The sequence below is a fragment of the Thalassophryne amazonica genome, chromosome 13, assembly GCF_902500255.1.
Source record: "Thalassophryne amazonica chromosome 13, fThaAma1.1, whole genome shotgun sequence".
NCBI lineage: Eukaryota > Metazoa > Chordata > Actinopteri > Batrachoidiformes > Batrachoididae > Thalassophryne > Thalassophryne amazonica.
The window spans coordinates 64,817,123-64,843,237 of record NC_047115.1 but is presented as its reverse complement, the minus strand read 5'-3'; positions in this window follow the sequence as shown (position 1 = coordinate 64,843,237).

Sequence of the window (26,115 nt, the reverse complement as noted above, 5' to 3'; positions counted from 1 at the left end):
GCCATCGTACAGAAGGAGCAGGAGGTAACTCCTGCCTGGTGCGGTGGCTGCGGTATACCCTATCGTGTAAAGACATTGTACAGTCTGACAGCAGCAGGGAGGAACGACCTGCGGTATCGTTCCTTCTTGCACTGAGGGTGCCTCAGCCTGTCACTGAACGAGCTGTTCAGCTCCACTACAGTCCGGTGCAGAGGGTGAGAGGAGTTGTCCATGATGGATTTGAACTTGGCTAACACCCTCCTCTCAGCCACCTCCTCCAGAGAGTCCAGAGGACAGCCCAGGACAGAGCTGGACTTCCTGACCACCTTATTCAGGCTCTTTCTCTCTGCTGCCCGGGGCCCAACAGACGACAGCATAGAGGAGAGCAGAAGCTACAACAGAGTCATAGAAGGTCTTAAGCAGAGGCCTGCTTACTCCAAAGGATCTCAGTCTCTTCAGGAGGTGGAGGCGACTCTGGCGTTTTTTGTAGAGGGCGTCGGTGTTGTGAGTCCAGTCCAGTTTGCTGTTGAGGTGAACACCCAGGTATTTGAAACTGTTCACAGTCTTTATGTCCTCCCCCTGGATGTTAACCAGTGGTTGAGGAGGTGGTTTCCTCCTGAAGTCGATCACCATCTCCTTGGTCTTACTGGTGTTGAGACACAAGTGGTTGCACTCACACCAGTCCACGAAGTCTGTGATGACCAACCAGTACTCCAGCTTGTTCCCCTCAGACACGCAACCCACAATGGCGGAGTCATCAGAGAACATCTGGAGGTGGCAGCTGTCCGTGTTGTAGGTGAAGTCCGAGGTGTAGACGGTGAAGAGGAAAGGCGAGAGGATGGTGCCCTGGGGGGCCCCGGTGTTGCACCTTACCACCTCAGACTGACAGCTGCGCAGCCACACGTACTGTGGGTGGTCAGTGAGGTAGGCGATGGTCCAGGTGGCGAGATGTCCATCCACACCTGCGTCCTCCAGCTTCCCCTGCAGCAGCGCCAGTCTGATGGTGTTGAAAGCACTCGAGAAATCAAAGAACATGACTCTCACAGTGCTCCCACCAGTCTCCAGGTGGGTGAGCACTCGCTGCAGCAACCCTGATGTTGGGCCTGTAGGCGAACTGCAGTGGGTCCAGGATGTCACTCTCCACGGAGCAGAGGTGAGACAGGACGACCTGTTCCATGGTCTTCATGAGGTGGGAGGTCAGGGCAACTGGTCTGTAGTGGGCCGGTTCCTTGGCGTGCGGTTTTGGGAACCGGGACCACACAGGAGGTCTTCCACAGGCTGAGGCTCATGTTGAAGATTTGGCTGAGGACCTCACAGAGCTCATCTCAACAGCTCGTCAGCAGCCTCGCGGAGATCCCATCAGGTCCTGCTGCTTTCCTCTGCTTCAGCCGCAGGAGCTGGCCTCTCACCTCGGTTGGAGTTACAGTGAGGGGGGAGGGAGGGGGAAGCTGTGGTGGGCTGGTGCTGAATACAGTACTGGTGGAGGAAGGACAACATCTGGGGTGCGGTGGAGGTGACCAGGGGGTAGAAGGTGGGGGGGTCAGAGGGACTGGACGGCTGGCTGCTGGAGACTTGTGGAGAGCCGGGAGCAGGTGGTGGGGCAGGTGTGGAGGAGACAAAATGGTTAAAGTAGCTGTTTAGCTACTCTGCAAACCAAGAAGCTCCATCTGCAGTCCTGCTAGCACCTTGTCCAAATCCGGAGGCATCTTCACACGTCTCTGACGTTGTTCCGGGCCAGCTGCTCCTCCATCTTCCCTCCATACACCTTCTTGGCTGCACGGATCTTCCACTGGAGCTGCTGTTGGATTCTATGCTGCTCATCTCTGTCTCCTGAGTTGAAAGCCCTCTTCTTCTGGTTCATCAGGACCTTCAGCTCAGGGGTCACCCAGGGGTGGTTGTTGGGAAAGCACCGTACCCTCTGGGTAGGCACAGTGCTCTCCACACAGAAGTTCATGTAGTCAGTGACACACTGGGTCAGGCCGTTGATGTCTTCACCATAAGAGTTTTGAAACATGCTCCAGTCTGTGGTTCTGAAACAGTCCCTCAGCCTCTCAGTGGCCTCTTCAGTCCAGAGTTTCACTGACCTTTTGTGTAATGGTTCTCTTTTCACCCTGGGTGTGTATTTGGGGAGGAGATAGACGAGATTGTGATCAGAGCATCCCAGTGGGGGGAGGGGGGCGGAGGTGTAAGCGTTCTCCACATTGGCATAAAAGAGGTCCAGTATTCTGTTGTCCCTGGTTTTACACGTGACATACTGGGTAAACATGGGGAGGGTGGCGGAGACGGAGGTGTGGTTAAAGTCCCCGGTGATGAGGACGAGGGCACGGTGAGTTGCGTCTGCAGCTGCATGACTGTACTGTGAATCCACTCACAGGCAGTAGCTGCATCTGCAGAGGGAGGAATATACGCACAGAGCGTAATCACACTTCCAACCTCCCGTGGGAGATAGTACAGCCTCATGCTCACTATGAGTAGCTCCATGTCCGAGGAGCAGATCTGGTCTTTGACATGAATATGAGCTGCGCTGCACCATCTCTCATTCACATAAATGGTGAGGCCCCTCCTCTCTTTTTTCCGCTCTCCGCCAGCATCCTGTCCGTGCGAATGAGTGTGAAGCCGTCCACGTTAATGACCGAATCCGGTACATGTTCATCCAACCACATCTCTGTGAAGCACATGAGACTACAGCCCTTATACAGCCTCTCGAAACGGGTTAGTTCGCATTGCTTGGTAGAGTTTTAACTTGCACTTGTAGATGTAGTGACGAACTGTGTTAACTGACAATGGTTTTCTGAAGTGTTCCTGAGCCCATGCAGTAAAATCCTTTACACAATGATGTCACTTTTTAATGCAGTGCCACCTGAGGGATCGAAGGTCACAGGCATTCAATGTTGGTTTTCGGTCTTGCCGCTTACGTGTAGAAAGTTCTCCAGATTCTCTGAATCTTCTGATTGTATTATAGACTGTAGATGATGGAATCCCTAAATTCCTTGCAATTGAACATTGAGAAACATTGTTCTTAAACTGTTGGACTATTTTTTTCACGCAGTTGTTCAAAAAGTGGTGATCCTCGCCTCATCTTTGCTTGTGAACAGCTGAGCCATATGGCAATGCTCCTTTTATACTCAATCATGACATTCACCTGTTTCCAATTAACCTGTTCACCTGTGGAATATTCGAAACAGGTGTTCTTTGAGCATTCATCAACTTTACCAGTCTTTTGGTGCCCCTGTCCCAGCTTTTTTGAAATGTGTTACAAGCATCCATTTCAAAATGAGCAGAATTTTGCACAAAAACAAAAAAGTCTTTCAGTTGGAACATTAAATATCTTGTCTTTGTGGTGTATTCAATTGAATATAGGTTGAAGAGGATTTACAAATCGTATTCTGTTTTTATTTACATTTCACACAACTTCCCAACTTCATTGTAATTGGGGTTCTACAAAAGAGAGCCTTGAGAATATCAAACAGTGTCAATAGTCAATAGTGCTTACATCAGATGTATAGATAGAAGCCAAAAGACAAACCTTACAGCATGAAGATGAAACAGCACAGCAGCCGAGCAGGTATGCAGGCAGACAGCCGTCCTGAACTGTAATTAATGAACAAGTTTCTCATGATTAACTTTTATTAAGCGATACTCCTGAGTCCTCCACCCGGCAGGTAATAGGAGAGGCCTGGGGAGAGCGAAAGAGGAATGGGGAGAGGGAAGGACGAAGGAGGGAGACACTCGACCCCATTATTTCTCCTCAGCCGCTCGTAAAAACAGCATCCCGTAAACTCATAAAATCCTTTCCCACTGTAACTGGGCCCTTAAGCTCGAACGCGGTGAATTAAAAGGACATGCAACACACAGGGCAGCTTACTATAAAAGGAATGTTAGATGTCTGCACCTTAAGGCATTGCTTCTGAGGTGTACCACTTCACATGTGAGAGATGATGGGTATTATTAATTGAAACATGCTTCATAAAGTTACAAGTGTTGCGTATGAGACAGTCATGCAAATACTTGATTGCAGAAATGATTCATGTGGAGATGCTGTGTTGAAAACACTTTCTATGAAGCATATTCCTGTTATATCTGAGAGGTTGTATTGTGGTCCAGTGTTAGTTTAGTGAACAGGGTCCAAAATTATTGCTCAGAATATTGGCAAAAAATTTTCAACAAACAAACAGCAATCAGTGACAGTGATGGATAAATAAAATATCAAATCAAATCAATTTTATTTATATAGTGCCAAATCACAACAAACAGTTGCTCCAAGGCAATTTATATGAGATGAGTCCACTGTCTGAGGCCATAAGAAGATCATTTGTAACCTTCACTAATGCTGTTTCTGTACTATGATGAATTCTAAAACCTGACTGAAACTCTTCAAATAGACCATTCCTCTGCAGATGATCAGTTAGCTGTGTTACAACTACCCTTTCAAGAATTTTTGAGAGAAAAGGAAAGTTGGAGATTGGCCTATAATTAGCTAAGATAGCTGGGTCAAGTGATGGCTTTTTAAGTAATGGTTTAATTACTGCCACCTTAAAAGCCTGTAGTACATAGCCAACTAATAAAGATAGATTGATCATATTTAAGATGGAAGCATTAATTAATGGTAGGGCTTCCTTGAGCAGCCTGGTAGGAATGGGGTCTAATAGACATGTTGATGATTTGGAGGAAGTAACTAATGAAAATAACTCAGACAGAACAATCAGAGAGAAAGAGTCTAACCAAATACCAGCATTACTGAAAGCAGCCAAAGATAACGATATGTCTTTGGGATGGTTATGAGTATTTTTTTTTCTCTAATAGTTAAAATTTTATTAGCAAAGAAAGTCATGAAGTCATTACTAGTTAGAGTTAAAGGAATACTCGGCTCAATAGAGCTCTGACTCTTTGTCAGCCTGGCTACAGTGCTGAAAAGAAACCTGGGGTTGTTCTTATTTTCTTCAATTAGTGATGAGTAGTAAGATGTCCTAGCTTTACGGAGGGCTTTTTTATAGAGCAACAGACTCTTTTTCCAGGCTAAGTGAAGATCTTCTAAATTAGTGAGACGCCATTTCCTCTCCAACCTACGGGTTATCTGCTTTAAGCTGCGAGTTTGTGAGTTATACCACGGAGTCAGACATTTCTGATTTAAGGCTCTCTTTTTCAGAGGAGCTACAGCATCCAAAGTTGTGCTCAGTGAGGATGTAAAACTATTGACGAGATAATCTATCTCACTCACAGAGTTTAGGTAGCTACTCTGCACTATGTTGGTATATGGCATTGGAGAACATAACAAAGAAGGAATCATATCCTTAAACCTAGTTACAGCACTTACTGAAAGACTTCTACTGTAATGAAACTTATTCCGCACTGCTGGGTAGTCCATTAAAGTAAATGTAAATGTTATTAAGAAATTGTCAGACAGAAGGGGGTTTTCAGGGAATACTGTTAAGTCTTCAATTTCCATACCATAAGTCAGAACAACATCTAAAGTATGGTTATAGTGGTGGGTGGATTCATTTACATTTTGAGTGAAGCCAATTGAGTCTAATAATAGATTAAATGCAGTGTTGAGGCTGTCATTCTCAGCATCTATGTGGATGTTAAAATCGCCCACTATAATTATCTTATCTGAGCTAAGCACTAAGTCAGACAAAAGGTCTGAAAATTCACAGAGAAACTCACAGTAAAGACTGGGTGGATGATAGATAACAACAAATAAAACTGTTTTTTGGGACTTCCAATTTGGATGGACAAGACTAAGAGTCAAGCTTTCAAATTAATTAAAGCTCTGTCTGGGTTTTTGATTAATTAATAAGCTGGAGTGGAAGATTGCTGCTAATCCTCCCCCTCGGCCTGTGCTACAAGCATTCTGACAGTTAGTGTGACTCGGGGGTGTTGACTCATTTAAACTAACATATTCATCCTGCTGTAACCAGGTTTCTGTAAGGCAGAATAAATCAATATGTTGATCAATTATTATATCATTTACTAACAGGGACTTGGAAGAGAGAGACCTAATGTTTAATAAACCACATTTAACTGTTTTAGTCTGTGGTGCAGTTGAAGGTGCTATATTATTTTTTTTCTTTTTGAATTTTATGCTTAAGTAGATTTTTACTGGTTGTTGGTGGTCTGGGAGCAGGCACCGTCTCTACGGGGATGGGGTATTTGGGGGATGGGAAGGGGAGAGAAGCTGCAGAGAGGTGTGGAAGACTACAACTCTGCTTCCTGGTCCCAACCCTGGATAGTCACGGTTTGGAGGGTTTAACAAAATTGGCCAGATTTCTAGAAATGAGAGCTGCTCCATCCAAAGTGGGATGGATGCCATCTCTCCTAACAAGACCAGGTTTTCCCCAGAAGCTTTGCCAATTATCTATGAAGCCCACCTCATTTTTTGGACACCACTCAGACAGCCAACAATTCAAGGAGAACATGCGGCTAAACATGTCACTCCTGGTCCGATTAGGGAGGGGCCCACACAAAACTACAGAGTCTGACATTGTTTTTACAAAGTTACACACCGATTCAATGTTAATTTTAGTGACCTCCAGTTGGCGTAACCGGGTGTCATTACTGCCGACGTGAATTACAACCTTACCAAATTTACGCTTAGCCTTAGCCAGCAGTTTCAAATTTCCTTCAATGTCACCTGCTCTGGCACCCGGAAGACAATTGACTATGGTTGCTGGTGTCGCTAATTTCACATTTCTCAAAACAGAGTCGCCAATAACCAGAGTTTGTTCCTCAGCGGGTGTGTTGCCGAGTGGGGAGAAACGGTTAGAGATGTGAACGGGTTGGTGGTGTACAGGGGGCTTCTGTTTAGGACTACGCTTCCTCCTCACAGTCACCCAGCCGGCCTGCTTTCCCGGCTGCTCGGGATCTGCTGGGGGACAGCTAATGGCGGCTAAGCTACCTTGGTCTGCACCAACTACAGGGGCCTGGCTAGCTGTAAGATTTTCCAAGGTGCGGAGCTGGATCTCCAATTCGCCCAGCCTGGCCTCCAAAGCTATGAATAAGCTACACTTATTACAAGTACCATTACTGCTAAAGGAGACTGAGGAACAACTAAACATTTCACACCCAGAGCAGAAAAGTGCAGGAGAGACAGGAGACGCCGCCATGCTAAACCGGCTAAGAGCTAGTAGCTGTGTTAAGCTAGCAGATTCCTAAAAACACACAAAGTGTATAATGTGTAAATAATTTAGAGGGGATTCAGCAGAGAGGGTGCTTTAGTTAAGGCATGTGAAGATTACACTGTGAAACAAATCATTATCTAGTTATCTAGATCAATCTAACTAAGCAGATTAAACAGCTAACAGATACAGCAAAGCACCACTGTACTCCGGAACAGGAAGTGATACAATACCGCAGTGAGAGCCAACCACCAGTAGAGGCAAGCCAAAATAAAAAACAAAACAATAACAAACAAGTCATATTTGCGCTTCTCAGCACCCTGGGCATTCTGCAAGAAATTCTGCTTGAACTGGGGATGAAAGTACAAAAAGTGTTTCGTCAGTCCCTGATTGTGCAAGTTCTCCTACTTAAAAAGATGAGAGAGGTCTGTGATTTTCATCATAGGTACACTTCAACTATGAGAGACAAAATGAGAAAAAAATCCAGGAAATCACATTGTAGGATTTTTAAATAATGTATTTGTAAATTATAGTGGAAAATAAGTATTTGGTCAATAACAAAAGTTCAACTCAATACTTTGTAACATAATCTTTCTTGGCAATGACAGAGGTCAAACGTTTCCTGTAAGTCTTCACCAGGTTTGCACACACTGTGGCTGGTATTTTGGCCCATTCCTCCATGCAGATCTCCACTAGAGCAGTGATGTTTTGGGGCTATTGCTGGGCAACATGGACTTTCAACTCTCTCAACAAATTTTCTATGGGGTTGAGGTCTGGAGACTGGCTTGGCCACTCCAGGACCTTGAAATGCTTTTTACGGAGCCACTCCTTCTTTGCCCGAGTGGTGTGTTTCGGATCATTGTCATGCTGGAAGACCCAGCCACATTGCATGTTCAATGATTTCGGCTTAAAATCTCATGATACATGGCCCCGTTCATTCTTCCCTTAACACGGATCAGTCATCCTGTCCCCTTTTCAGCAAAACGGCCCCAAAGCATGATGTTTCCACCCCATGCTTCACAGTAGATATGGTGATCCTGGGATGCAACTCAGCATTCTTCTTCCTCCAAACACGACGAATTGAGTTTTTACCAAAATGTTCTATTTTGGTTTCATCTGACCATATGATATTTTCCCAATCCTCTTCTGGATCATCCATATGCTCTCTGGCAAACTTCAGACGGGCCTGGGCATGTACTGGCTTAAGCAGGGGGACACGCCTGGCACTGCAGGATTTGAGTCCCTCTCTGCGTAGTGTGTAGCCTTTATTACTTTGGTCCCAGCTCTCTGCAGGTCATTCATCAGGTCCCTCCGTGTAGTTCTGGGAGTTTTGTTCACTGTTTTCATGATCATTTTGACCCCACGGGATGACAGCTTGCGTGGAGCCCCAGATCGACGGAGATTATCAATGGTCTTGTATGTCTTCCATTTTCTTACAATTGCTCCCACAGTCGATTTATTCACACCAACCTGCTTGCCAAATATATATTCACTCTTCCCACCCTGGTGCAGGGATACAATGTTCTTCCTGGTGTCCTTCGGCAGCTCTTTGGTCTTGGCCATGGTTGAGTTTGGAGTCTGACTGTTTGAGGCTGTGGATAGGTGTATTTTATACAGATAACAAGTTCCAACAGGTGCCATTAATACAGGTAACGAGTAGAGGACAAAAGAGCTTCTTAAAGAAGAACTTACAGGTCTGTGAGAGACAGAAATCTTGCTTGTTTTGGGTGACCAAATACTTATTTTTCACCATAATTTACAAATAAATTCTTTAAAAATCTTACAGTGTGATTTCTTGGATTGTTTTCTCATTTTGTCTCTCATAGTTGACATGTACCTATGATGAAAATTACAGACCTCTCTCATCTTTCTAAGTCGGAGAACTTGCACAATCAGGGGCTGACTAAATACTTTTTGGCCCCACTGTATGCACAAACTCATCCACATATGTTTGTCAGAGCGCCCATTTCAACAAAATGTCTGATTTCCTCACAAATATCTTTTGCTTGTCTGTAACTGTTTTTGTCTCCCTATGCTTTAATAATTTATTAAATGTGCTCCTTGTGAGTTGATTTCTGGCACAAAAGAAAAAAGATGACGTGACGTGTATAGTTGATTTTTAATATTAACTACATGGACAATAATTGACTTCACTGAAAGCATTTAATTAAAGCAGAAAATGCTGGCTCTCATGGAAGCTTCAAAAAGTTCCTGTTTAAATCCAGAGAACTCTACAGTTAAATAATCCATTTTTTGCTGTGCGCGATTCGTGCTCATTAAGCTTCAATGTCCATAATTTTTCCATCAGTCTCTCACTGAAAACAGTGGATATCCAGTCTGTCGCTGACTGTCAACTTGCTGACTGAAAACTTTGTGGACATCTGTCAAGGAACTCATTTTGCTCAATGGAAAAAGGACTTTTTCAGACCAAAAAAAAAAAAAACCTGATAGCAGCTCCTTCACCATGTGACTGTACAAAGCAAGCCACATTGTTACAGAACACTTCCTGTTTCTTGCACAAACAGATGTTCCAATATGCTGAGGGTCAATTAATTTGGGGGGGAGATTTAATAAACTTGTCGTGTCGGCAAGGACACTTCAGGTCGGTGGAGTGTCCTTGCCTCAAGTGGAGGAGTTTAAGTATCTCGGGGTCTTATTCACGAGTGAGGGACGGATGGAGCGTGAGATCGATAGACGGATCGGTGCAGCGTCTGCAGTGATGCGGTCGCTGTATCGGACCGTCATGGTGAAGAGAGAGCTGAGTAGGGGGGCAAAGCTCTCGATTTACTGATCGATCTATGTTCCGATCCTCACCTATGGTCATGAGATTTGGCTCATGACCGAAAGAACGAGATCGCGAGTACAAGCGGCTGAGATAAGTTTCCTCCGCAGGGTGGCTGGGCGCTCCCTTAGAGATAGGGTGAGGAGCTCGGTCACTCAGGAGGAGCTCGGAGTCGAGCCGCTCCTCCTCCACATTGAAAGGAGTCAGTTGAGGTGGCTCGGGCATCTTTTCCGGATGCCCCCTGGACGCCTCGCTGGAGAGGTGTTCCGGGCATGTCCCATTGGGAGGAGGCCCCGGGAAGACCCAGGACACGTTGGAGGGACTACATCTCTCTGCTGGCTTTGGAACGCCTTGGGGTTCCCCCGGAGGAGCTGGGGGAGGTGTGTGTGGATCGGGAGGTCTGGGTGGCTTTGCTTGAGCTGCTGCCCCTGTGACCTGACTCCGGATAAAGTGGAAGAAAATGGATGGATGGATGGATGATTTAAAAACAAAATAATAATTTCTGGCTGGCGTTTAACCAACTTCAAAAACGGGGGTGATTAGATGCAAAAAAGTACTGACATGCAGTACAAAGAATAGACTCTTCTTTTAAAATGTTTCAAAATATAAAAAAGCAGTTTATACACATTTGTTCATTCATTAACCATATAATCAAAGAATACATGAAAAACGAGGTGACTTTTTAGTTTTTATTTGATGAATAAATGCACAAATCTCATGACGTTGCTTTTTTCCTGTTTAATTTAAGTGGAAGTGTTTCTTTCGCAAACATTTAAATTGTCGTACCTTAAATATGATTAAATTATGGCATCAAAAGTAATTTGGTAACATGTATATAATGTAATCTGTGTTAACCCTCTGGGGCCCACGCCGTTGTATATGACGGCTAAGACCAAGCTTTACTAAATTATAAATAACTTTTTAATGATATGAGATAGAAACTTGCTTTTATTGCTGAATAGTTAACTCCGCGGACTTTCGAGCCAGCCATCGGCCATCTTTGTACTCCTCATAGAAGCTGTGTGATGACGTGCGCAATGTGAGTGTCCAATCGGAATTGGTTCACTGCCACATGGTTTTCCAAAATCCAATCGTTGGGCAGATTTACCTGACGGGAAAAGCCAAAGATCGTTTTCAGGAGTGATATGTTACTAGTTGGCCCGTTTCAATAGCCCCCTGGGTGCTCCAATGAGTACATCCAGTGTGCCCTGTGCCATTACGCACAGTGATCAATGAAAGAAGACAGAGAGCCTCTGATGACAATCTCACGTGCTCAAACAACAATCAACAACAACAATCAGGATTGCTCCACTAGTTTGCATGTGAATGTTAATGGATAATTCTGTTGCTTTCTCTGCGTAAAGCACTGTTTACCATATCAAAATAACAAAACACAGACCATTTTGTATATATTTTTTAAAATGTGCATTTGTGTTTATTGTTTGAACCTTTTTGTTGTACAGTCTTTCATACAAGACCTCAAATTACCTCTTCAAGTGTGGATTATTTCTGACTCGGATCCTGAGGATGTGCAGTGATTAGACCCTACAGATTGGAGCCGTATCTTTCCGACGAACATTCAAACCAGGAGCATTATGGCAGTGAAAATAATGCCGGCGGTGCTTATGGTGGAGCCGAAGTAGAGGCAAGACACGTGCCAATTCCGATGGATTTTGAAAGGCTGCAGAATATGGAATGGTAAGGGAGGCTTTGATTTTTGTTGCTGCTGTTTATAACACTCTAATTACTGTATAGCATTTTCGATTCTAGCGTCTGTTTACTGCCTTTGTTATTGTTCCGCAGCCATGACAGTGTAGCTATTACTTGTGGACCACCGTCATTACCTTCGGGTTTTTGCTGTGTTCAAGTCCCTGGCATTGCATTCATCCATGTTTAGTTACGTTATTTTCACGAAAGAATAAGAAATAAACAGTGAAAGTTTTGAAAAAGATCGCCGAAAATAACAGTGAACATGCCGCCGCCGTGTTTACTACGTAAGTTCCTTGACCATTTCAAGATTATTGTGAACATATTATTTGGGGTTGACATTTTCTGTGTTTCTGTGAGCAGTGAGAACATGGAGACGGTAGAGGAAAGCAAATGCGTGTGTGCGAGTGGAGGGAGTGGCAGCCTGACATTTCAAGCATTGCACAACAGTGCAGCTTTCGATCAGTCTGCCTGGACTTGAAAAGGCTAAAACATTTCGCATTGTGTTTGTGCAATATACTGCGACACACTGGTCAGGCATATTGACAAACAAGTCTCTGAGAGCTGTGTTTAATCAAAGTTTCTGCCGCTAAACAAAGTGTAAACAACAGCCGCCAGGTGCGCAAGCCGATATGGTCTACATGTAGTGACGTATTTTAGGCTTGGTGCTCAGCGGGAAGCTGATCACGGGGCGTGCACATTTTTCAGTGGCGGGACGTTCAAATGTTATATATAACGGGAGAATTGCGTCCATTTTCCCAAAACGCTTTGGTTGACCGAATTATATAACCTTTGTTACATGTAATAAGACCATGTTGTCTTTAAGTGTCCACTTTAAGCAATATTCAAATAAAAAAAAAAAGGCCCAAAACAAAAACTACTCCATTGCATTCAGCTCTGTGGAATCAGATCAAATCAAAACTGATCCCATGTTTTCAAATATCATAAAAAGACAAGCAGTCTACAAACCTCCATTGAGGTCTGAGGCACAGCCCTCTGAATCACAAATCATAAAGCCAGCATGATCTTTGAGTAAGAGCATTTCATCCGCCTCATGTGTGCGCACTTCATAAAAAAGCATTAGCTATTAGCCAAGAGGGCCAAGATCTCATCTCAGCTGCTTTAGGACTGCTGTGTTTCTTAGCATGCCTGCTAGTGTATGTTATTAAAATGACACCTGCTTTACGATTACTCCGTAGACGGCCACAGCGACAGTTGTCATCTATTAACTGCTTGGTGTGTTTCTGAAGAGAAAGAGGTGGTCAACATAAGGTCAGGGGAAGACTGGGAGTAATAAAAAAATGGAAAGAAAGGTCTAAGACATAAAACGTAGCTGAAAGCCACACTACAATATCTACCTGGTAATCTTTTCTCAGTCATATTGTTGCAAGCACATCATCCATTTATCTGATGCTTTTCTTTGTGCCTCTCTCTTTCACAGTAAAAGCAATCAATCCCAATAAATGTGAAACACCACTTATCACTTATCTGCACTTACCTCGCATATAGTGCAGTTTTGTATACAGACAAGTGTGAAGAAAAGGGCACACAAATACAAAAAACCTGACAGGGTAAAATAACATACATCACTAGCAAGTTCATGTCAGTCACCAGATGTCTTTAAACAAGACATTAAAGATTTTAGCAAGAATACTGTTAAAAAGATACTAGCTCCAGAGCAGGTTTGATTCAGAAACCGAAATGAAAACTTTATCTTCACCAACAAAGCTATCACCTCCCACCTATCCAGGATTCCAGAGAACTGTTACTGCATGAATAAAGCTGCCTGAAGAAGAGACAGGTGCTATTAATGTTATTGCTACAGCTACTACAACTACTACCACTAATGAAGTACTAATTAGCCTATGTCACTCCTCATATGCCAAAGTGTATGTGTGCCAAGTTTGACTCAGTTCTGAAGCACAAAGGTGTCTCTCCTTATACTACTACTACTATTATAGTTCTGCAATTTGTGTGTGTAGCATGGCCCAAGCAGAGGGTCACCCCTTTCAGTCTGGTCTGCTTGAGGTTTCTTCCTGAGAGGGAGTTTTTCTTTCCCACTGCTGCTCTGGGCAATGGTAATGTTAAACCTTACTTGTGTGAAGCACCTTGAGGCAACTCTGTGGTGATTTGGTGCTATATAAATGAAAATAAATTGAAATGGAGTAACAGTACACTCTGTTACAGAACAATAGAAGCTTGGGTCTATGCAGCCTTTATATTTAGGAAGAAGGCATGAAATAACAGCCAGGAATTATTAAACCTTTGCTCTGTAGGTCTACCAGATCCTCAGCATCACAACTGTGGAGTTGAAGAAGGACTTGGAGGCATCAGACAGAAATTTGACATCGTCCAACTTTAAGATAGCATGACTATGACCTGAAAGACCATGGACCATAGCGGAATCATTATCCTTAATCAACATTTAAATACAAGACCAAAGTTTACAGTTGATTATTAGGACAAAAGCTTCAATCTATGAAGGTGAAGGCAAGAAACAAGCCTAAGTTGTGTTGACTTACTGTTTGTCATGGTGAATGAGTATCGATAAAACTTCCAAGAACTATTCTGACAGTATCTGTGTCCACCACGCTGAACATAACTTGTTGTTTATGAACAGAATCAGGAAATCAGCCATTGTCGCTGGCCTGTTCGTGTTTGACAAAAGCTCTGAATTCATGTCCATATATTTCAGATCTCTGTGTATGAAGTGAAGACGCACAATAGTGCCGGAGACTTGGCTGATGCATCAGCCTCCAGCCTTCCTCGGGTCCATCTGACACCTCTGGAAATTGAAAACGGCACAAGCCTTGTTCACAGTAGAATTGTCCCACAGTGCGTGCTGTACGCTCCTAAACACACATCCAGGCATTTCCCATTCATGGAATATATATTCCCATGCAGTTCCTGTGCAAAAGATATTTTAAAACATGAATGAAATCTAAATGAAATCTTAACATATGAGCACAGCTGTATGCATCCCTCATGCCCCATATGGATTGCACACGCTCAGTGGAGGGTTCACAGCAGGGCAACTTTGGTAATGGAGGATCTGTTTGCAATGCGGCAATAGTTGGAGAAACTGTATAGTTATGATATGTCGATGCCTTCCTTTTGTGGCTGCTGGTGCATTAGATATTACGCTGCACCAACCCTAACCAGCAAGTTTAAATGTTTATATTTTGTCATTTATGGCTCAATAGTAATGGTAATAGTAATAATGTCAGTAATGTTAAACTATTTCTGAAAATGTGCCTTTGTAAATAATCCAGATCTTAAGATGTACATCTTTACACTCTCCCAAAAGCAAGGTTGTTACATTCATTAAGTGTTTTTGTAATAAAATCAATGTCATAACCCTTCATCCTTTATTTAAATAATATGGCATGCATTGGTGTCAACATAGTTCCATCCTGATGTGCCAGAGCAGTTACAGCTTAATGCTTATCTCCTGAGCCATTAATTGATTTTTCTTCCAGATCCTGTAATTTAATATGTCCACTACAACTCGGGGTGTTCTGTGAGCAAACTCACTGCTCAATGTTGGAGAAACAGCAGTATACCATATTAAGTCAGACAGCTTCATTTCAACTCTCCAACCTTCCTTTTCTCTCAAAAATTCTTGAAAGGGTAGTTGTAAAACAGCTAACTGATCATCTGCAGAGGAATGGTCTATTTGAAGAGTTTCAGTCAGGTTTTAGAATTCATCATAGTACAGAAACAGCATTAGTGAAGGTTACAAATGATCTTCTTATGGCCTCGGACAGTGGACTCATCTCTGTGCTTGTTCTGTTAGACCTCAGTGCTGCTTTTGATACTGTTGACCATAAAATTTTATTACAGAGATTAGAGCACGCCATAGGTATTAAAGGCACTGCGCTGCGGTGGTTTGAATCATATTTGTCTAATAGATTACAATTTGTTCATGTAAATGGGGAATCTTCTTCACAGACTAAAGTTAATTATGGAGTTCCACAAGGTTCTGTGCTAGGACCAATTTTATTTACTTTATACATGCTTCCCTTAGGCAGTATTATTAGACGGTATTGCTTAAATTTTCATTGTTACGCAGATGATACCCAGCTTTATCTATCCATGAAGCCAGAGGACACACACCAATTAGCTAAACTGCAGGATTGTCTTACAGACATAAAGACATGGATGACCTCTAATTTCCTGCTTTTAAACTCAGATAAAACTGAAGTTATTGTACTTGGCCCCACAAATCTTAGAAACATGGTGTCTAACCAGATCCTTACTCTGGATGGCATTACCCTGACCTCTAGTAATACTGTGAGAAATCTTGGAGTCATTTTTGATCAGGATATGTCATTCAAAGCGCATATTAAACAAATATGTAGGACTGCTTTTTTGCATTTACGCAATATCTCTAAAATCAGAAAGGTCTTGTCTCAGAGTGATGCTGAAAAACTAATTCATGCATTTATTTCCTCTAGGCTGGACTATTGTAATTCATTATTATCAGGTTGTCCTAAAAGTTCCCTAAAAAGCCTTCAGTTAATTCAAAATGCTGCAGCTAGAGTACTGACGGGGACTAGAAGGAGAGAGCATATCTCACCCATATTGGCCTCTCTTCACTGGCTTCCTGTTAATTCTAGAATAGAATTTAAAATTCTTCTTCTTACTTATAAGGTTTTGAATAATCAGGTCCCATCTTATCTTAGGGACCTCGTAGTACCATATCACCCCAATAGAGCGCTTCGCTCTCAGACTGCAGGCTTACTTGTAGTTCCTAGGGTTTGTAAGAGTAGAATGGGAGGCAGAGCCTTCAGCTTTCAGGCTCCTCTCCTGTGGAACCAGCTCCCAATTCAGATCAGGGAGACAGACACCCTCTCTACTTTTAAGATTAGGCTTAAAACTTTCCTTTTTGCTAAAGCTTATAGTTAGGGCTGGATCAGGTGACCCTGAACCATCCCTTAGTTATGCTGCTATAGACGTAGACTGCTGGGGGGTTCCCATGATGCACTGTTTCTTTCTCTTTTTGCTCTGTATGCACCACTCTGCATTTAATCATTAGTGATCGATCTCTGCTCCCCTCCACAGCATGTCTTTTTCTTGGTTCTCTCCCTCAGCCCCAACCAGTCCCAGCAGAAGACTGCCCCTCCCTGAGCCTGGTTCTGCTGGAGGTTTCTTTCTGTTAAAAGGGAGTTTTTCCTTCCCACTGTAGCCAAGTGCTTGCTCACAGGGAGTCGTTTTGACCGTTGGGGTTTTACATAATTATTGTATGGCCTTGCCTTACAATATAAAGCGCCTTGGGGCAACTGTTTGTTGTGATTTGGCGCTATATAAAAAAATTGATTGATTGATTGATTGATTGAACAGGGCAAATTGCATTCTTTTTCTATTGTTTCAACTAAGTGGTTTCAAATGTGGCTCTGACTGTTTCCACTTATACACTTTTAAGAGCGATGACTCATGTTAAATACTTCCGCGAGGCAGCTAGGGACAAAACAACGATTTGCTTTAATACATGCAATGCACTGCAGAATAACTCAAGGCAGACTGTGCATCATGTCTACAGTGTTGTTTAAGCTTTAGAAATGATGTGGCAAAAGGAAGCTGGTTTAAAAATTTCACAGACATGTCAAGAAAGGAGTCAATCTTTGAAAAATAAGAATATTGAAGTGTTAAAAGATGTGGTATAGATGTCCTATGCTGATTTTATTAAAGTGATGTTTATTTATTGATGAGCTGTTACTATCTATAAGAACCAAGTGGCATCTGTGTGCATGTATAATTGTGTATGGCTTTGATCACGGACAAACTGAGGAAAGCTGACCTTTGCTGTTTGGTATGCTTATATATTTTGGGTGAAGGATGAATGCTGCGAAAATGGAAAGTTGATTGGACTAATATTTTTGGAGAAATTAGTGATATTAGCTAACAGTAAGCAATGGACGTTGTCCTGCAATGCAACATGGGAGTTTGGGGTTTTAGGGGTTTAAATGTTGTTATAGTGGTTCATGCTCATTTAACAGTGTTGGTATTGTTATTGATTTATTGTGTGGAGCACCCTTACCTACACTAATTAATACTCATTCTTCAGAATGGGAGGGTGCTTTGGGTCCACTCTCCAATTAAGGGTATTAGGCTCTTTCCAACATACGGTATGGAATGGCGCCCTGGTAAGTGAATTTTGATTCAGAGATGAAACGTTTGTTGCAAACATATAACTTCCTTTATTTAATTTTGTCGGGATTCATGGTGAGGAATGAACAGAATGCAGGACACAGAATGCAGACTGACAGAAACTGGAGTTGGAGTAATAAAAGGCTTTATCTGGAAAAACTGGCATAGATTCAGTACACAGGTGATCATTCAAGGTGGCAGAGGTAATAGGTAGACGTAAGGCTGAGGCGTGGTCAAAGCAGACTGGGTTCAGTGGCACAGAGTAGCAATGTTGTCAAGACTGAGGCAGAATCAGAGTCAAAAAACAACCACAGTGAGTCCAAGAACAAGGGCTGAGTCAAAAAACAGGGTCTAACACAAAGCAAGGTCTTACACGGTTGACCAAAAGGTCAGGAGCAAAACAAGGCTGGAACGCAGACTAGGTCAATTGAACTGGCCCACCAATCCCACCGAAGAGCTACCGGAAAGGATCCCCGAGGCCAGAGGCCAAAAGGGCAAGAACAGAAACAGAAACCCTGCCCCGGGGGCATCAGTCCCCAGTCAAAACCACAACTGGGGGGTCGACTAAGAGGCAGACCAACACCAAGAGCAGGAGGTCGACCATGAAAACCAAAAGTTCCCCACTTCTTGGGGAAACGGTGGGCAAGATGACCAGAAGCTGAGACAGGGATAGAGGCAGGCCTAAAGGGAGATGCAGGAGACAAAACCTCAGAAAAACCAGACCCCTTACTGGGAACAAGTTGTTGGGGTCCAGCATAGCAGGCGGGACAAATTAAAGAAATAATGGACTGAAAAGCCATGCGTGCCCGCATCCAAAACAAAAACACAAAGCGGGGAATCAAAAAAAAAAAAAAAAAAAAAAAAAAACACAACAAAAACCAAGCAACCCAAAAAACAACCGAGTGGAGGAGGGACTGGTGAAAAACAAAGGGGACCTGAACCCAGGAAAAATGAAATATACCACATGAAAAATCCAACATACGGATCTCGGCCGGAAGTAACCCAGGTTAATTAAATCAGCAAAAGATTTGAGATAAGTGAAAACCAACAAAAGAACTGGGGGGTAAATCAAATTATAAATTATAATTATAAATGGGCAAAAATGAAGAAGACCAACCAGAAAAACCGTAACAGATTAATAACTGACCAATAGGGGCACCAAACCAAGAAAAGATAAGATAAGAAAAACAAACACACCATAAAGGGGGGCAAAAGAAAATGGACAAATCACTGGAAAAGATGGGAAAAAGATCAAAAGAAAAAATTATACTTGGAATTGGGCCCAGCCAATGCAGAAAACAAAATAATACGTCATGAAAACACTGAGACACCAGTGAACCAAACCAAGTAAATGGGACCCAAACCATAGCAGGCAACTCATGAAAAAGAAAAACAAACTGGTGGAATGCACTTGAGGACTGACAAAAAATGGGCAACTTAAGCCAGGAACCAAAGAACCTTACCCATATGTCATGCAGGGAAATTACTGGTTTCCCTTTTGATTTTAACATATGTAAAAACCAGAAAAACATGAAAGACAGGGTGTACCAGACCAGAGAAAGGATTATAACTGATGACTTGACGAAAAAAGGAACAAAACATTGCTTTAAGAGTCCAGACCGCATGTGAAATGAAAACGATAGAAAACACAGCAAGCAGAGTTGCCCAAAGGAATAAAAAGAAGCAAAACTCACTGTCATGAAGACGATGGAGTTGGTGGTTTGTTTTGGTGAATCCACAGTAGTGCAGGGAAGTCGTGAAAGTCCGGAAGTTGTGTTCTGGGGTGAATTCTCCTCTGTGGCGCATGCTGGAGATGAGCTCGGTGCCATGCGCACAGCTGGTTCAGGGGCTGTGCATGGAGCAGCCCATTCTGGAGCCACTTTAAGGTGTGAGGCTGCTGGTGGGGGTGCTGGAACCACCTCCTTCGGCACCATAGACATCTGTGGAGCGGCGGGCAATGTGATTGCATCAGGCGAAGCCGCTGTTGTTGGTGATGAAGCGCACGCTGGGATGGATTAATCCAAAGTCAGGTAATGTAGCAGGGCTGTGCGTGTCGTGGTCGATTCGATCGCTGCTGGTGTGATCCGTGGCGGCATAGCAGGAGTCTGTGGTGGTGTGCGCGCTTTGACGGTGTCAGTAGGTGGTGCTGCGGAGAGCCCCACTGAGACACGCCGAGGCGTCGGAACCGGAGTTTCCCAGAGCCGGTGCGCCGGTGACGGCGGAACAGGTGATGTCAGCTGCTGTGAAGACGTGTCGCTTCCTGAAGGCCCTACATGAACAGGGAAGACAGGCAACGCTACAGCTTCCAGAGCCGTAGGCGGAGTGGTTGCGGGTGCCGTTGACTGGAACTGAGATGCACGTAGTTTGCGTGGAGCTGGTGTGGGTGCGGCCAGTGCAGGTGCCGCATAAGATCGCAGGACCGGCCCACCAGGCTGATCAAGCTCTGCCCACTTCCGAGTTGAAGAGCACTGTGATGGCACTGCAGCTGGCAGACTGGGCATGCTTAGAAAGCCCCTCTATGGGGGTGTGACAGCAGCAGGAGAGACTGTTATCACCCGAGGTGTTTCATGGCAGGCTTCAGTAAGTTCAGCTTCAAAAAGATAGTCCATCGGATCCTCAATGAACAGAGGGAGCCGACCTTGCTCGAACAGGGTTTTAATGTTAACTAATTCTGGAAATGTCTGGACCAAATTGGGTTCAGTCTGCAGTATCTCATCAAGAGCAGAAAAAATACCCTGCTTTCACTGCTGCCCTGGATTGCCAAAAAACTCAAAAACAAGTCCTGGATTTTAAACAAAATGTTAGCAGTGTCGTGAAGCCTCATTCCCTCTGTTTCTGATGAGGTTTCAACATCCTCCTCACAATCATCGTCATCATCATCAATATCTTCCCAATCAGACTCACTGTCAGAGCAAGATGGACAGAACGGCAGGAAGCATTCAGGTTGCCACACCCAGGCTGGAAGACTACCTGCAGCAAATAGATCATCCAGGTTTTCTAACTCTGGGAAGAAGTCAAACGACCAGCGATTGCCATCAACAAGGTTCCAGGCTTGGTCCAGAAAATCAAATTTCTTCTTTGGGGTGTGGCATGAATGGAAACAGTTGAAAAAATTTATTTCAGAAAAAATGTCTTTGATGGTAGTAGCCAGGTCGAGGTTTGGGGCGACCAGATTTGAGTCCGCTGTGTCCTTGTATGGCCAGTTTGTTCTGTCGGGATTCATGGTGAGGAATGAACAGAATGCAGGACACAGAATGCAGACTCACAGAAACTGGAGTTGAAGTAATAAAAGGCTTTACCTGGATAAACTGGCATAGATTCAGTACACAGGTGATCAGTCAAGGTGGCAGAGGTAATAGGTAGACGTAAGGCTGAGGTGTGGTCAAAGCAGACTGGGTTCAGTGGCACAGAGTAGCAATGTTGTCAGGACTGAGGCAGAATCAGAGTCAAAAAACAAGCACAGTTCAAAAAAGCACAGTGAGTCCAAGTACAAGGGCTGAGTCAAAAAACAGGGTCTAACACAAAGCAAGGTCTTACACGGTTGAGCAAAAGGTCAGGAGAAAAACAAGGCTAGAACGCAGACTAGGTCAAATGAACTGGCAGAGGAGTGGAGAAAGGGAAGGCGTTAAACACACAGATGAAGTAATTAGCTTAACAAGGTGCATGTGTGGATGAAAGTTCCAGATGGGAGGTGTGGTTGGGTGAATCCAAGAGGAGCGAAAAGATGCAAGAGAGTGAGGGAGTGATTCAGGGGGACTGTGACAAAGATGAAACAGACAAGTGCAAGAGAATAAGTGAACCTAAGGACAAAACAGAGACAAAGATGAAACAGACAAGTGCAAGAGAGTAAGTGAACCTAAGGACAAAACAGAGACAAAGATGAACCAAGCACGTGCAAGAGTGTAAGTGTACACACGGGGGGAACAAAGAAGAAACAGACAGGTGCAAGAGTGTACGTGAAGGAAATGCAATCGGTGACCAAAATTAATGACAATAAAGGAACAAACTAAACACATGGCTAAAGTCAAGAAGATAATAAACATAGCAAAGAACCTATAAATTACCATCTGAACTGTAAAACAGAAAACAAGACACAAGACAACCATATAAGCTACGTGAAGAACACAAGAGGACTGAAACAACAAAAGACTACATTATACGAATCAGGAGACAAACCAGAATGGTTAACACAGTGGAAACAACCATAACTGGATGGAAACAAAGAATGAAAAAACTACATGACTAAAATATGAAAAACAGAAAATCCAAAAATAAACATAAAACAAAACCAGAGACTAGAGAATATAGAACAGAAAATAAATGATGAAACTAATAACTAGAAAACTGAGCTATGAAAATGGGAAATAAGTGAACCTACCCCACCCTGGGGCTAGACCCTGACAAATTTTAGAAAAACAAAATAAACACATTTTCAAACCCCATAAGTAATTCCCCAGTTTGCTAAACCGCAGCCAAATCCCAACAATAAAATCCAACCCACATAACACTGGTATACAAATATTTAGAAGATGCCTGCTTCAGAAATAAAATGTGCTATTTATTATGGATTATGGCATGTTGAATTCAAATATGACAATAACAATGGCTAATGGGCTACTGTTTCCGAGATACATAAAGTTTTACATTTTGCATCTACATAATTATATTGTGTTAACAGTAGAGTTTATAAAATTTTTCATCTGTTCTCTTTTTGTAACACTTTAAAAATCAGCAAAAGGTTTATACATTAATCCTTAGTAGCACAGTACAACCCCTGGATAAATTATGGAATCACCGGCCTCGGAGGATGTTCATTCAGTTGTTTAATTTTGTAGAAAAAAAGCAGATCACAGACATGACACTAAACTAAAGTCATTTCAAATGGCAACTTTCTGGCTTTAAGAAACACTATAAGAAATCAGGAAAAATAATTGTGGCAGTCAGTAACGGTTACTTTTTAAGACCAAGCAGAGGGAAAAAAATATGGACTCACTCAATCTCACAAACCTGACCTTTTCATCTCCCCGTGAACACACCACAATCTGAGCCCACACACACACACATACATTCAGATAGTTAAGTGTTGTACTCACACCTCCAGGCGAGAGGAACGTATGAAGCAAAAATAACTTGCCAACAGTGTAGCAACCACTGCCGAATTCGTGTCCGGGGTTAGTGTTCTCGGTGCGGAGTCAAAACTCCTCCTTTCTCCCTCGACGGAGCATCCGCTCCCGTTGAAGCGCATCCTTGAAGTGGCATCCTTTCCACTTCCACATAAACACCGAAACCCTCACTCACACACTCCATCAATCACTCTGCGCCACACGCACTCAAACCAGCCAATCAAACCCTGCCAGCTTGTACATGTGCAATTCAGTTCACAGTGACTTTCCTAATCTCAGTCAGATATTGTCACTGATAGCAGAAACAACATTTAAACCCAGTGCAACATCTTGAATTAATGCAAATATGCGATTTACATCAAACACAAAGAAATGCACATTTCCTTCCTTTGTAACCCTGATTTTCCACCGGGCAACATGTGTTTTTGTAGTTTAATTGGTTTAGTCAGTTTAGTTAAGTGTCATGTTGCCATCATGTCTGATGACTTCCGCCACCGTCTCTGTTTGTGGGTGTGTAAAAATAAAAGCACTTGTTTGTGGCAGAATGCAGAAAAGACAAAAAGCTCTGCATGTGTGAGTGCGTGAGTGCATATAACTTTGATCATGGAGAAACTGGGGAGAGCTGACATTTGCTGTTTGGTATGCTTATGTATTTTGGGTCAAAGATGAACGCCGCCAAAATGGAACATTGATAGGGCTAGTATTTTTGGAGTAAGTACAGATATTAGCTAACACTGAACCATGAACATTAAAAATTACATTCTGAATTCACACGCCATTCCAGCAGGGGGCGGTAAGTCATCTATACTCAAAAGCATGCATGTGTACATGCATGTGTATGCGTGAGTGATTTTAATTTGTAAATTCAATATAAGTACATAACATAATTGTATTATGTTAAAAAATGGATGACAAAGAAAGAGAAAAACACTTGTTTCCATTGTGTTCCATTTAAAATCAAATGACAAAATAGAAGTAATCTTCTTTCAGCTGATCCTGTTATGTGTCACTACAGCAGATCAATATCGTTTCCATCTCACCCTCTCCTCTGTATCTTTCTCTGTTACACCAACCACGTGCATGTCCTCCCTCAGCACATCCATAAATGTCTTCTTTGGCCTCCCTCTTCTCCTCCTGCCTGGTGGCTCCATCCTCAGCATCCTTCTCCTATATACCCTGGGTCCATCCTCTGCACATGTCGAAACCATCTCAATCTCAACTCTGACTTTGTCTCAAAACCATTGCACCTGAGCTGTCCCTCTGATTTGTTCATTCCTAATCCTGTCCATTCTCACCACTCCCAAAGAGAATTGCAACATCTCAGCTCTGCCACCTCCAGCTCTGCCTCCTGTCTTTTTGTTAGTGCCAACATCTCTAAAAGCCATACAACATAGCTGGTCTCACTACTGTCTTGTAGACTTTTCCCTTCACTCTAGCTGATATTATTTGGTCACAAATCACCCTGCCTGCACTCTGCTCTTCACCTCTCTACCACACTCTCCATTACTTTGGACAGTTGACTACTTTCACCACTTCTACTCCTTGTAACTGCATTATTCCTCTCATCACACACATACCCCGTCTTGCTCCTCCTGACTTTCATCCCCCTTCTCTAAATAACATATCTCTACCTCTCCAGGCTAGACTAAACCTGCTCTCTACTTTCACTACAGATCATCATGTCATCTGCAAACATCATAGTCCATGGAGACTCCTGTCTGATGTCATCTGTCAACCTGCCCACCACCAGTGCGAACAAGAAAGGACTCAGAGCTGATCCTTGGTGTAATCCCACCTCCACCTTGAGTGAGTCTGTCATTTCTACTGCGCATCTCACTGCTGTCACACTATCCTTGTACATGTCCTGCACTACTTTCACATACTTCTCTGCCACTCCAGACTTCCTCATACAATACCACAACTCTTCTCTTGGCACCCTGTCATAAGCTTTCTCTAATCCCAAACACACAATGTAACTCCTTCTGGCCTTCTCTATACTTCTCCACCAATATTCTCAGAGCAAACATTGCATCTGTGGTGCTCTTTCTCAGTATGAAGCCATATTGCTGCTCACAGATTGTCACCTGTTTTCTTAGTCTAGCTTCTACTACTCTTCCCCATAACTTCATGGTGTGGCTGATCAACTTATGCCTCTGTAGTTACTACAGCTCTGCACATGATCCTTGTTCTTAAAATAGGAACCCACACACTTCATCTCCACTCAAGCATCCTCGCACTTTCCAAGATTATATTCAAGAATCTGGTTAGAAACTCCACTGCCATCTCATCCAGACATTTCCTTTTCTCCACTGGAATATCATCTTGACCAACTATCTTTCCACTCTTCATCCTCTTCATAGCTGCCCTGAATTCATCCTTACTAATTTTTTGTACTTCCTGATTTACTCTCACCACATCATCCAGCCTTCTCTGTCATTTTCTTCATTCATACAGTTCTTCAAAATATCCCCTCCACATTCTCAACACACTCTCCTCACTTGTTAGCACCTTCCCATCTGCATCTTTTACCACTGCAACCTGCTGCACATCCTTTCAAGCCCTGTCCCTTTGTCTGGCCAATCGGTACAAGTCCTTTTCTCCTTCATTACTATTCACCTTCTTGTACAGCTCACAATATGCCTTTTCCTTATCTTTTGTCACTTCTCTTTTCACCTTAGACCACATCTCCTTGTACTCCTGTCTACTTTCTTCATCTCTCAGACAATCCCAAAACTTTTTTCAACAACCTCTTTCTACGTATGCTTTCTTGGACATCTTCGTTCCACCACCAAGTCTCCTTGTCTTCCTTCCGCTGTCCAGATGCCACACCCAGTAGCCTCCTAGCTGTCTCCCTCACCACTTCTGCAGTACTTTTCTAATTCTCCAAAACTGCTTCCCCTCCATCCACTGCCTCACCTGCTCACTGAATTTCACACAACAGTCTTCCTTCTTCAGCTCCACTCCCTGATCCATTACTGACATGTCCTGTTCTTCTTTACCTCTGAAGTCCTCCTACAAACTACCATTCTATGCTGTCGAGCTATGTTCTATCCTGCCACCGCCTTACAGTCTCCAATTTGTTTAAGCTTGCATCTCCTACAAAGAATGTCGTACACCATAAAATAATAATACTGATGGTGATGATTATAATAATAATAATAATAATAATAATAATAATAATAGGATAATAAGAGCCTAAACAATTTTAGAAATACATTAAAACAGTAAATTAACATTAAAAAAATACACAATTAACAGG